This window comes from Eumetopias jubatus, unplaced genomic scaffold (assembly GCF_037043125.1).
Source record: "Eumetopias jubatus isolate StellerSeaLion01/CBP00866 unplaced genomic scaffold, mEumJub1_p1.0 scaffold_12, whole genome shotgun sequence".
NCBI classification, from domain to species: Eukaryota; Metazoa; Chordata; class Mammalia; order Carnivora; family Otariidae; genus Eumetopias; species Eumetopias jubatus.
In genome coordinates this window covers 28098413-28110885 of record NW_028274818.1, presented here as the reverse complement: position 1 = coordinate 28110885, position 12473 = coordinate 28098413, and the positions used below count along the sequence as shown (strand labels likewise).

The following is a 12473-nucleotide window of genomic DNA, read 5'->3' as shown; positions in this document are numbered from 1 at the left end:
TCAGATCGTGAGGAGTGAGTGAGATGAGCATGCACCATGTTCTCTTTTACTCTGAAAGAGCCAAGCTAATCCAAGTGATTTGGGCAGGGCCCAGGGTCTGGGCGAGCAGAGCAAAGCATGCAGACTCCACAGGCCCCAGGCACAAGCCTTGCTGCACTGTGAGGAGGTCTCAGGGAGAGGCTCTGGGACCTTGCTTTCATTTTTCCTGATGCCTTGCCTTCATTATCATTCCAGACCTTGCCAAGAAACCCCAGCCGGAGGGAGACAGGACAAACTCTGTCCTGCACGCATAGCTCCTTTCTGCTCCCACGGTGAGGATGTCCCACTCCTGTTGGGAATTTCAGAATCAGAGATGAGCCAGCCCTGAACTCTTGAAATGCTATTTCCTCCACTTTCCAGATCAGACCAAATCCAGAATTGGGGATGAGTTGCCCACATTTCTGTAGTTTGTAAGTGATGGTAAACCACTAGAATCCAAACCTCTTTCCTCCTAATACATTGTTCCACGTAACCCTAGCTCCTGTGAGATCAGATTAATTACAAGACTTCCCAGGTTGAGAAATAAGAGAAAGCGTGACCAGGAATGATTCTGGGAAGGTTCTCCCAGGAGGTCCCAGGGACCTGAAACCAGGCCCTTGCGCCCTTACATCAATGCCTGGAAATCCATGCTTAGAGGCCACAGAATGCTAGTCAGCTGCTGTCAGGTCATGATTCTTGAATCCCCAGCTAAACCTACCAATAAAATCTGTGCTTAATAAATAAATACATACATACAGCCTAGCAAATGCAATTACAACCCACAGGGCCTGCCCCCACTCCCTAGATCTGGGAATTTGATGTCTGTATCTTAGGTAGAACTCAGAGGGGCAGGGCCTAGGATGGATCTGGGGACAACAGTGCCTTTCCACCCTCATTCTTGGGCAATGATATCTGGGCTCTGTTAGAACCTCATTAAACACATCAGAGCCTGTTGGAGCTCCTGTGCTGGCTGGACCTTTCCCCTTTGGAGGGGAGCTTGGGGTCATAGTGGGAACAGAAACTTCCTGGTTCTAGCTCCCTTTACAAATCAGGACCAGCATTCAACTGAGGTCTGTGAGGAGAGGAGGGCAAAGCAGGAACTTATAGAATTCTGCCTTTTAATACAAGATCACGCCTTCCTTGTAAACCTCCGCTGGCACCAGATGCCCCAGTGATCTGCTTCTGCAGACTATTTTTGCTTCAGCAAGTGTTCCTCTGTCTCCATGTCATTGAAACCACCCACACCAACAGATTCTGCTCTAACTTGGTCCTGGGAGGATCTGGCCATCTCTCAGTCCTGGGCCTGATGATCAGCCTTTGGCTGGGACAGAAGAACCAGGCAGGTTTCCATCGGAGGCTCTTCCAGGGCTCAGGAACATCCTAGAGTCGAACAAGGACTGGACCGGAGTTAGCACACCTGCTTTCAGATCCCAGCTCTGCCACCAGCATGTGACATGTGCAAGTCACCTGACCTCTCAAGAGCCTCAGTTTCCACCAGAGAAAATGGGCATGATATTTTACCATTCATACAGCATTATTTACAGTGCCTGGAACACTGTGAGTGCTTCATTTATGTTGGCTTTCTCTTTCTTGTCCTCCCATTTAATGCTGGATAGATAGCAATGTGCCTCTCCCCCCACCAAATTAATGAAATAACTTTTCCTTCTTTCCTCCCTCCTTTCCTTTCCTTTCCTTTCCTTTCCTTTCCTTTCCTTCTTTCCTCCCTCCCCCCCTCCCTCCCTTTCTCCCCCTCTTCTTCCTCCTTCCTCCTCCTCCTTCATTTCATATTGTGTCCTAAGGTGGCAGGGACAGTGTTGCCCAGAGGTGTCCTTTTGCAGCAGTCCAGGGGGTGACTCATCCCCTCTCTAGGGTGGATAAGAGTTCCCAGGGAGTCAGGGCATGGCTACTATATAGTTTCCTGTGGCTGCCATAACAAATCACCACAAATTTTGTGGCTTAAAAAAAAACCGAGAAATGTATTCTCCCACAGTTCTGGGAGAGGCCGGAAGCCCAAAATTGAGGTGCTGGCAGGGTTGGTTCCTTCTGGAGGTTTGAGGCAGAATCTGTTCCAGGCCTCCCTCTCACCTTTGGTGGCTGCTGGCGACCCCTGGCATTCCTTGGCTTAGATGCACCTGTCCCTGTCCAGACTCTGCCTCTGTCCCCACATGGCCTTCTGCCTGTCTCCTCTTCTAAGGACACTTGTCACTGGATTTAGGCCATCCTATTAGTCCAGGATGATCATACCTCAAGATCCTTAACTTAAATACATCGTCAAAGGCCCTTTTTCCAAATAAGGTCATAGTCACAGATTCCAGGGGTTAGAACATGGACGTATTTTTGAGGGAGCTATAGTTCAACCCACGGTAGCTACCTCTGCGGCCATGCCCTCTGGGGCAGGTGCGTGGGTGGGGCAGAGGTTCAGATGAATCTTCTCAATTTTCTTTCTAATCTTAAGGAAAGTGCTAATCATCCCACTGATAATTGCCTGCAGTTAAGAGAAAAAAAATAGTTTTGTAAAGGCTGTTGCACCTCAGAGCTCACGTATCCCCACGCCCACCCTGCCCAACAACCACTTGTTAAGGAAAACAAGACAGGGATTGTGCATCCTTGTGATACAGGTGAGGAAATTGAGGCGGAGAGTAGTTGACTCACTCAAGGTCATCCAGTTCTTTAAGAGCCAGGACTTGAACCCGAGTTGCTCTGCCTTTGGCCCAGCTTCAGCCCATCAGACCACACTGCTTCTCCAGGCTAACCCTGTAAGAACTGAGGACCTCTTTCCTTGCCAGTTCTTAATCATCTTACATTTGTGGGTTTATTAGCTGCAAATTTGTGGGGTTTTGTGGCTTATAGAGGAATTTATTGTTCCATATAAAACTTTTTTTTCTGGCTTTCCCCTCAGAACCACTAATGACTTCTCACCGGCAGAAAATCGAGCTGCCCAGTGAGTTTGTCTTGTGTTCTGATACCATGACATGTTATTAATAGTTCTTCCCGGTACAACATTCCCTTTCCCACCGCCCTGGTGCTTGGGGTGGCCAAGGTCACCATTCTCATCACTGGCAATGGGGCCAAAGCTTCTACTCTCAACTTCTGCTGCTCCCACAGGTACCCTGGTCAGCTGGTCTGCAGTGGCTGAGGGGTGGGGAGAACTGGAGGTTAAGGGAGTGGGGTGGGGAGTTGGGCACTGGTGGCACCCCGTGGGAACCACTTAGCAACAGGTTCTCTGGTAGACACCATGGAGAGGAGACGAAGTTCAGGTCTGGCCCTTAATATCTGTGGGAAGGAGGAGCTGGTAAGAATCAATAATTACCGGGGGTGCCTGGGAGGCTCAGTCAGTTAAGCGTCCATGACTCTTGATTTCAGCTCAGGTCATGATCTCAGGGTCGTGAGATGGAGCCTCACATTGGGCTCTGCACTCAGTGGGGAGTCTGCTTGGGATTCTCTCCCTCTGCCCCTCCCCCTGCTCTCTTTCTCTCAAATAAATAAATAAATAAATCTTTTTTTAAAAAGGAAACAATAATTACCACTCTCTTTTCCGTTTCTTTGGATTTTCTCATTCCATAAATATTTATTGAGCTGCTAGTATGTGCCAGGCCATCACTATGAGCACTAGGGAAACATGTATGAACAAGAAAATTGCAGCCCCTGCTATCACAGAGACTAAAGGGTTCTAGATCAGGAGTCCTGACTTCTTTTTAACTTATTATTCCTGCACTGTTGCCAGCATTCTGACCTCACTTCCCTGGCTCCCCAGAATCTGACGACTCACCCCTTGACGGCTACTGTGCCAGTCCAAGCCAGCATCCTTCTCTCACCTGGCTACTCTGCCTTCATCCTGGTCCTTCTACAGTCTATTTTCAACACAACAGCCAGAGAGATTCTTTTAAAATACAAATCAGATCATGTTACTCTTCTATTCAAAACCCTCCAGTGGCTCCCCATCATACTCTGGAAAGAAGCCGAAGTTCTACAAAGTTCTGGAAAGAAGCCTACAAGTTCCACAAGGTCCCAGGTGATGTGACACCCTGCCACCTCTTCCTCCAGTCTACTCCAGGCACAGTGGCTTCCTTGGATATACCAGGCGGATATGCTCCTGCCTCAGGACCTTTGCATTGACTCTTCCCTTTGTCTGGAAAGTTCTTCCATTTCATTATCCACATCCTTCAGGTCTTTGCCCACATGTCACCTTTTTAGTGAGGTCCTCCCCGATCACTATTTTGCAACACTTCCTATTACTCTCCATCTCCTTTTCCTACTTAATTTTCTCTATGGCACTCACCAATCTGATATTGATTCTATTTATTTATTTATTTCGGTTGTTTGTTGGTTGTCTGTCTCCCATCTCTCCATGAGTTTATTTTATTTTATTTTTATTTATTTATTTGACACACACAGAGCACAACAGGGGGAGTGGCAGGTAGAGGGAGAGGGAGAAGCAGGCTTCCCGCCAAGCAGAGAGCCCAATGCAGGGCTCAATCCCAAGGGCCCTGGGATCATGACCTGAGCCAAAGGCAGACGCTTAACTGACTGAGCCACCCAGGCACCGCACTCCATGAGTTTTTGTAGCACCTGACATGGTGCCTGGCACAAGGAAGGTACTCAATAAATATTTATTGAACACATGAATGGGTTTATGGCCCCTGGCAAGTCCCTGTTCCTCTCTGAGCTTCAGTTTCTTCACCTGTACTGTGAGGACAGTGGACTCTCCAGTCTCTAAGGTTCATCCCAGCTCCGGTCATCCATACTTAGTGCGGTGCGGAGTCTCCAGCCCAGACCCCTCCTAGAGAAACAGATGGAGAAACTGAAGCCCCGAACATGGGCTGAACCCACTGGGATGGTCCCTTATCCTTGCCTTGGGGCAAGGTGCCCTCCCCGTAAGCCCTGTGCTTGAAGCCCAGGACCCTGACATTAGACCAGTGAGTTAAAGTCACTAGGACAAATCCTCAGGCTGCATCCTGCTCGGACCAGGGCAATCTCAAAGCCTTCAGGTCCCCTGCATTAACGGGCCCGTGACATCCAGGTGAGGGAGGTGCTGCCTCAGGGTATGCCCACATCTAGAGGACGGGGTCCTGTTGTACCATTCCTAAGTGTGGCTAGGGCTTTTCTGGGGAGGGTGGTGAGAATGTGAAATGTCCACATTGCCTTGTCTACACCTTCAAAGAATGTGGGAGAAGTCTTAGGTGGCATATGATGATCGTCTTTGGAAGACACTTAACGCATAACTTATGATCTTCCAGCTGACAGGACACGGGCCAAGGGAGGAAGGAAAGGTGGTGCTCTAGCTCAGGATGTTACTTAATCTTCAGAGTAGCCCTGCTGTGGCACCCTGGACGCCCAGCCTCGTCCGTGAGCCCTGCCATTTGCCTTGTCCAGGCAGAAACTGGATCCCCATCCTCCTGGAATCTCAGAGTCCCGTGTGGGAGCAGATTGGACTGTTCCGTGCCTCCCTTCCAGGGCTGGGCTTCTCTGATCCCAGGTGCTTCATGAGGGCAGAGCAGCAAGTAATGGCAGTGTCAGAGGTCGGCAGCTTTCATTACAGCTGGGGCTGCTGTCGCTTTGGGTATTTTCTCAATTTTCTTTCTGGCAGGGAAGCAAGCGTGGGTGGAGGGAGGTTAGGAGGAAGGCGTGTCTGTGTCTCTCAATAGAAACTGAGGACAATTTTACTAATTGCTGCATTTATTAATGGGTGGCCTTTTATGTAGGTTGTTTAGAAGGTAAAACAATGCTGTTAGTCATAAAGTCTTTGTTGGTTCCTGGCTCGCCAGGTCATCTGCCCCGAGCATGTGGAGTCAGATTGAGATAAAGCCTCAGTCTGCAATACGGGAAGAGCAATTAAGTTATGTATTTGTTGCCCGCCTTTGTTACAGGCCTTTGGGAGATAAAAACGGCTCAGAGTTTACAATCAGGAACGTCTGTGTTTTGTGTTTCACGCTGGGGAGCTAGGCTCACCCACATTCCTCCATGTGCCCTTATCTGTGATCTGATAATAAACACAAATGTTAGCCTTGAGAATAAAAGTGTAAGTGGAAGCCCAATTAATTATATTAATCCTTCTTTATTGTTGTGAGGAGTAGATAGACCAACTTGTGTGTCTGCTGTTGCAGTGCCTGATGAATAGAAGTATCTGTTCTGGTATCTCATGTCTAGTAAAAGGAAGAAGGGAAAAGAATTGGCATTATTTGTTTTTTTTTTTCTTTTCTTTATTTCTCAGAGAGAGAGAGAGAGAGCACAAGCAGGGGGAGGGGCAGGCAGAGGGAGAAGCAGGCTTCCCGCTGGAGCTGGGAGTCTGATGTAGGACTCGATCCCAGGACCCTGGGATCATGACCTGAGCCAAAGGCAGACGCTTAACCGACTGAGCCACCTGGGCATCCTGAATTGGCATTATTTAAATATCTATTTTGTGCAGGCTCTGGACCAGGTGAACAGAGCAGCCTTATGTAATGGGCATCCCTAATGTACAGGTGAGGAACAGACTGAGCAAAGTTAAGTGACTGGTTCAAGGTGATCCTGTTGGTACACAGAGGACAAAGCTCTTTCTACTCTGAAACGCATAACACACAAATAGGCATCTAGCCTTGTCACCAATTGGCTTTGACATGCTTGTTAGCACCCCAAGAGGCTGCCGTAGGAGTTTCTTCCCCTGGGAAGAAGCCTGGTCCTCCCTCTCCGTTTATCCTCCTTCTCACTCTCCCTAAAACTTTTTTCTCAGCCCTGCTACTTGGAGCCTAGCTAGGATGCAACTCTGGGTGGACTATAGAGAAGATGTTAAACCAAGAGCCAACAGACCTAACTTCAGATCCAGGCTCTGGGACTTGGCAGTGATTGACCTCTTCTCTCTGAGCCTCCATTTCCTTATCAATAAAAAGAAGGGGCTAGAAAAGATGATTGTTCAATCCTGCCATCTCTGTGCTCTATATCCATGGTGAGGCTCCCCAGAGATCTCAGGAGTTGGCCATTTTTGCAGAGCCAGATGGAAAGGAGAAAATTGGGGATATGGATCCTTGAACAGCTTGGGGCTTGGGTCACCTGTTTAGCTACTTTTACCCATTGTGTGGTTCTACCGTCAGTTTTGATTGGATTTGCCTGGAAGCGGCTGAGCAGATGACGGGGACTGTTAGCCATGGACAGCTGCAGCCCCCGAACTGAATTCTGGCTGGAACTGGGAATGGTTTTTCTTTAACCTCAGCCCTTCTCTGGCTGAGAACAATGAACTCTTCCTGGGCTTCTGGCTGATTCTGGGCTGTTAAAGATAATAGACTATAAAGCCATGGATGAGTTTTCCAGCTGAAGTTTAAGGCATCCTACACCACCCTGCAATGGAGAAGTCAGACCAAAGGAGCTTGTGCCAGCAGAGGTCTTTCTGCGATTGCCAAGAGGCTGCATGATAGCTTCTAATCCCAAGGGGCAGAAACGCTGCCCCAATGCAGCCAGCCACAAAGGCCAAAGCAGCCTCCATCTCCAGGCCTTGACAATAGCTCAAATGGTCATCCTTGACAATGACTATTCACATATGGGCTTCAGGAGACCCAACAGGGAACCCACATGCTTCCTGATAGCAGCAAGCTCCCTGTCTCATGGGGAAGACACTATGTACACAGATAACCCCATTCTGGACTCAAACTGTCTGGGTTTTAGTCCTAGCTCTTCCATTCTGTGCTCAGATTGCCTCTCTCTGTACCTCAGTTTCTCACATGCAAAATGAAGATGATAGTAGTATCTACCTCAAAGGGTTGGCACAGGAATGAAATGAATTAATATCTATATATAAATCACCCAGACTCGTGACTGTTCCATAGTAATTACTATTATTATTATCATCATTATTACCACCACCACCATTATTACCACTCTAACGCTAAGCATGTTTCTGGAGAAAACATCAGAAAAGCACCAAGAAAGCGAGTGATTCATTCTGACTGCAGGCATGGGGTTGGGTGTGCGAAGGAAGGTATATTTGAGCCGGACTTCAAAGAGGGCTAGGATTTCAACAGCTAAGGCTGGGGGAAGGGCATCCCAGGCTGTGAGCATGAGGGGCACGAAGAAACACACAAGGCCGGGAAGACACGTGGGGCCGAGATGGTAGATGGAGCTGAAGATTACATGTGGCATCAGGAATTTGAACTTTGTGCTGTAACTAATGAGGAGGGCTTTTCAGATTTCTCAGCAGGACAGTGACACAGGCAGTCTGGCATTTTAAAAAGATCTTTCTGGCAGATGTGTAGCAGCTAAGAGTGTGGATTCTGGACTCACACTGCCAGGGTTCAAATCCTGGCTGTGATGCCGAATTAGTTAAGGTAAGCTAAATTGTGTGACAAATAGGCCAAAACATGTATAATGGCTCAAACACAATAGAAGTTTATTTCTGGATCCTATGATAGCCCAAAGTGGGTGTTTCTTCTTGTCAAGTGGCCCTCCTCTGTGTGGTGACTCAGGGACCTGGCTTCTTAGGATCTTGCCATCCCCACAATCTCACTGTCTTTGGCATCCAGCTAGTGGAAGGGTAGAGAGACCACGGAGGAGACAGGCTGGCTATTTAAAAATCCTGCACTAGGAGTCGGGGGATGGGGTAACTGGGTGACGGGCATTAAGGAGGGCACGTGATGTGATGAGCACTGGATGTTATATACCACTGATGAATCACTCAACTCTACCTCTGAAACTAATAATATGCTATATGTTAATTAACTAAATTTAAATAAAGTAAACTTCAAAAAATTTTAAGAAGTAAAAATCACTTCTGCCCTGGCTGTTCCTCCCATTACTCTTGGATGGCGCCGTCCAACAGAACTTTCTGTGATGGTGGAAGTGTTCTAAATCTGTGCTTCCAATATGGTAGCCGTTTGCCTCATGATATTTTGAGCACTGAAGTGTCCCTAGTGAAACTGAGAGCTGAGCTTTGAATTTTACTAACATAATTAATTTACGTTTAAACAGCTACACGTGACTGGTGGCTATGGTATTGGGCTGCGCGGCTGTAGAGAAAGGAGAGGGTGGATTTTGGTGGACAGATAATGGTCTCTGGCACAGCAGTTTAATAACTGGGTGTGATTGGGCAACTTATTTAACATCTCTGTTGTCTTAACTTTCCTCAACTATAAAATGGGTATGATAGCAGTATCTACCTCTTAGGCTGTGTTAAGGATTAAGAGACCGTTCAGGCACAGCACTTAGTGCCCCACACATAATCAGTGCTCAACCAAGGGTGTTCTGTGGATGACTTGGAGGCAGGGACTCCAGTTAGGAGAGTATACAGCAGTCCAGGGAGACACCCCTCCAGCCTCACCTCTAAATACTGCCCTTTGCTCAACCAAACGATGCTATGTGTTCTCCAAACTCCACGGCACATACTTCCTATAAACCATTTCTCTCTCTGCTTGATGCACCCGTCCTTTCCTTCGCTCTGCCTATGGAAGTCCTGCCCTGCTGTCAAGATCCGGTTCAAACGCCACATCTCCACAAAGCCCTCCCGGTCTTCCCCACTCCGTGTGATCTCTGAAGGTCCCCACTCATCTGATTGTCTTGTGCATTTGTCCCTACTGGGCTGTTTCTCACCCATCTCTCTAACTTCCACTTTCCCCCGCATAATGCTCTGCATATTTTGAGCAGGAAACAAACATCCGTTGCACTGAATTGAATCCATCAGGGGCAGAGAGAGTTGCAAAGACATGTTTCCTGGACAGTTAGAGCCAGAGAGTGCATCTACACAGCACAAACGAAGCAGGGCTTCACCAGTTACCCAGGTCATTGAATGTGTATAGATGTCCAAATGGGAAAATTCAGGCCACCCCACTGGTATGTAGTTTGCAGTATTTCTTTTGACATTTGCAGTTTTTATTCTCTGCTTTTCTCTACCAAAAAAAAAAAAAGGCCTTTTAGCTCACATGCCTTTTATTTTTTGTCTTTTCCCACTGTCTGGTAGGCCATTCCTGGCAGAATTCCTGTCCAGAAACTGCCAAGGAAGGCTGAAACTACTCAATTTGGCTGCCTGGACATGAGTCCAGTGAACTGTAGAAGGCTCGGTGATAGCAAAATCACATGGGACTTGTCCCCTGGTCTCTGGAGCCCTGGGCAAGCCTCACGGTGCCTCTCAGGATTCTCTAAGTGCCTTTTCTGACATCCGCCTCAAAATCTTAAGGATGTTCTGCCAAATATCCTAGATACTCTTAAGAGTCCTTTAATGCTTTTCATCAATCCATTTATCTAGACCTCATGTATTCATTCTACAAATATTTGTTAAGCTACTATTCTGTGCCAGTATTTTGGTGTTTAGAAGATGAAACAAAGTTTCCATTTTCAAGAAATGTTCATTCTAGCAGGGGGGAAGAAAATAGACACATATATGTCAGATATCAATATGTTCTATGAGAAAAAGAAAAGCAGGATCTCTCGTTACCTATGGCTACATAACAGATCAGCCCAAAACATAGCAGTGTGAAACAGTCATGTATGGTTTCTCATACATCTGTGGATTGGCTTGTCTGCAGAGCTTTGCTGCTGGAGCCTTCCCCTGGGCTCACTCATGAGGCTGCAGTCAGCCAGAGGTTCAGCGACAGCTAGGGGCTCTGAGAAGCCTCATTCACAAGTCTGTGAGTGGGGCCTTGGTGCTGGCTTTTGTCTGGTCCTCTCCACATGGCCCCCTCTGCAGGAGGCTAGCCCAGGCTTCCTTGCATGGCACAGGCTGAGGCTTCTCATGACTTCAGACCAGCTCACACCATGGCCTCTCTGCCTCAATCTGTTGGTCAGGGCCAGTCACAAGCCAGCCCAGTCTCAGGAGTGGGGAAGTAGAGGCCACTTCTTGATTGGAGAAGCCACAAAGGACTTGTGGCCACGTCTTCTTCTCCAGCTTTATTGAGGTATCGTTGACATATTGTGTAAGTTTAAGGCATACAGGCTGTTGATCTGATACACTTACGTATTGCAAAAGGAGAAGACTTGTGACCACTTTCAATCTACCACACAGGGTAAGGGAACTCGAGTGATGGACTGGGCTATATTAAATAGAGCGGTCAGATAGGTCCTCTCTGATGAGGTGTTATTTGGGCAGAGACCTGAATGAAGTGAGGGTGTAAGCCATGCAAACATCTACAGTGTTCCAGGGAGATGGAACAGTGAGCCGAAGCTCTGAGGTCAGGCCAGTGCAATTCTTTGCATTTACGATGACACCACAATAGGAAGGCTTTAATGGAAAGTGCTCTTCTGTTACTTATCCATTTCTCCTTGTGTGATGGTAGAGAATTCCTGAACGGGCTGAGCAGAGTTAAAAGGGGGACCCTTAATTTGGAGACATTGAGATGTGAGGGTGGATCCTTTATAAAATCTAAGACCAGAAAGAGTCCATCTGAGCGGATCAAGTTTTGAGTCATTGGAAGGAAATGTGTAGGATTCACGAAGGAACGGAGCAGAGCAGAGCAAAGCGGGAGGGTTTATGCTGTAATTACCCAAGATCGCCATGGGAGTCTGAGTGTAATCGGGTAATTAGTGTGTGTTGGGGGGGAGGGGGGGAGGGGGCGCAATTATCCAGCTCATTGGCTGCCAGACGGTTGTCACTGCTCTTCTGGCCCTTGGGCTGGGTTTCTGGCTCTACCTGTGGACTATTAAGTGTAATGACCTTGTCATGTAGGGGAACCTGTCATTATCTCTGTGTTAACATAGTATTTACCCACAGAACCTGCCAAGTCGCTCTGTGATTAAAAGGCCTCGGCATGGTCCCCTATCCTGGCATTGGATAGTCCTCTCATGAACGTGGTCAGGGCAGGGATGGCTTGAAAAGACTGAGAGAAGTTGGGCTGGGATCATCCTGGGGGGTCAAGAGGGACACTGTTCCATATGGGGCTAACTCATTGGCCACTGAGGGAAACAAAAGTCAACTTTAAAATCTTGAAAGTTAAAAATATATAAATAAATAATAACAATAAAATCTTGAAGGTTGAGGGGCACCTGGCTGGCTCAGTCGGTGGAGCATGCAACTCCTGATCTCAGGGTTGTGAGTTCGAGCTCCACATTGGGTGTAGAGATTACTTGAAAATAAAAATCTTTTAAAAAATAAATTTAAAAAAATCTTGAGGGTTGATTATCTCTTCTGAAGTCTCTCATAGCAGTGGTAGGGAAAGAATCCCATCACGTAACATAGAGCAAAACTCCCGGAAAGTCTTCTGTGGCTCTTACTCCCTACTCCCCAGTCACCTTGTACTGTCTTCCCCACAATGCAAGCACCCCTCTCTTTTGGCAGGGCCCCCCTGACTTTGGAGCTCCTTTGTCACAGGCAGTTCCAAATCTTCTCTAATGAAAATCCGATTGACTCTTGGTCTTGTGCATTTCTCCTCTCTCCCGTTACCCTGTCCTTGCCAGAAGGGCACAAACACAGAAGACCCCTTAAGAGGGTGGAATGTGCAAAGCTGTGATCATGTGTGGGCCAACAGTCTGGCCCCTGCTGCCTAAACAACACTGTGCTGAGC

General features: G+C 47.6%; 1 protein-coding gene across 1 annotated transcript in view; it reads left to right on the top strand.

Moving 5' to 3' along the window:
• LGR6 (leucine rich repeat containing G protein-coupled receptor 6) overlaps positions 1-12473 on the top strand; it is a 115995-nt gene that overhangs the window by 84140 nt on the left and 19382 nt on the right. The window lies entirely within an intron of this gene.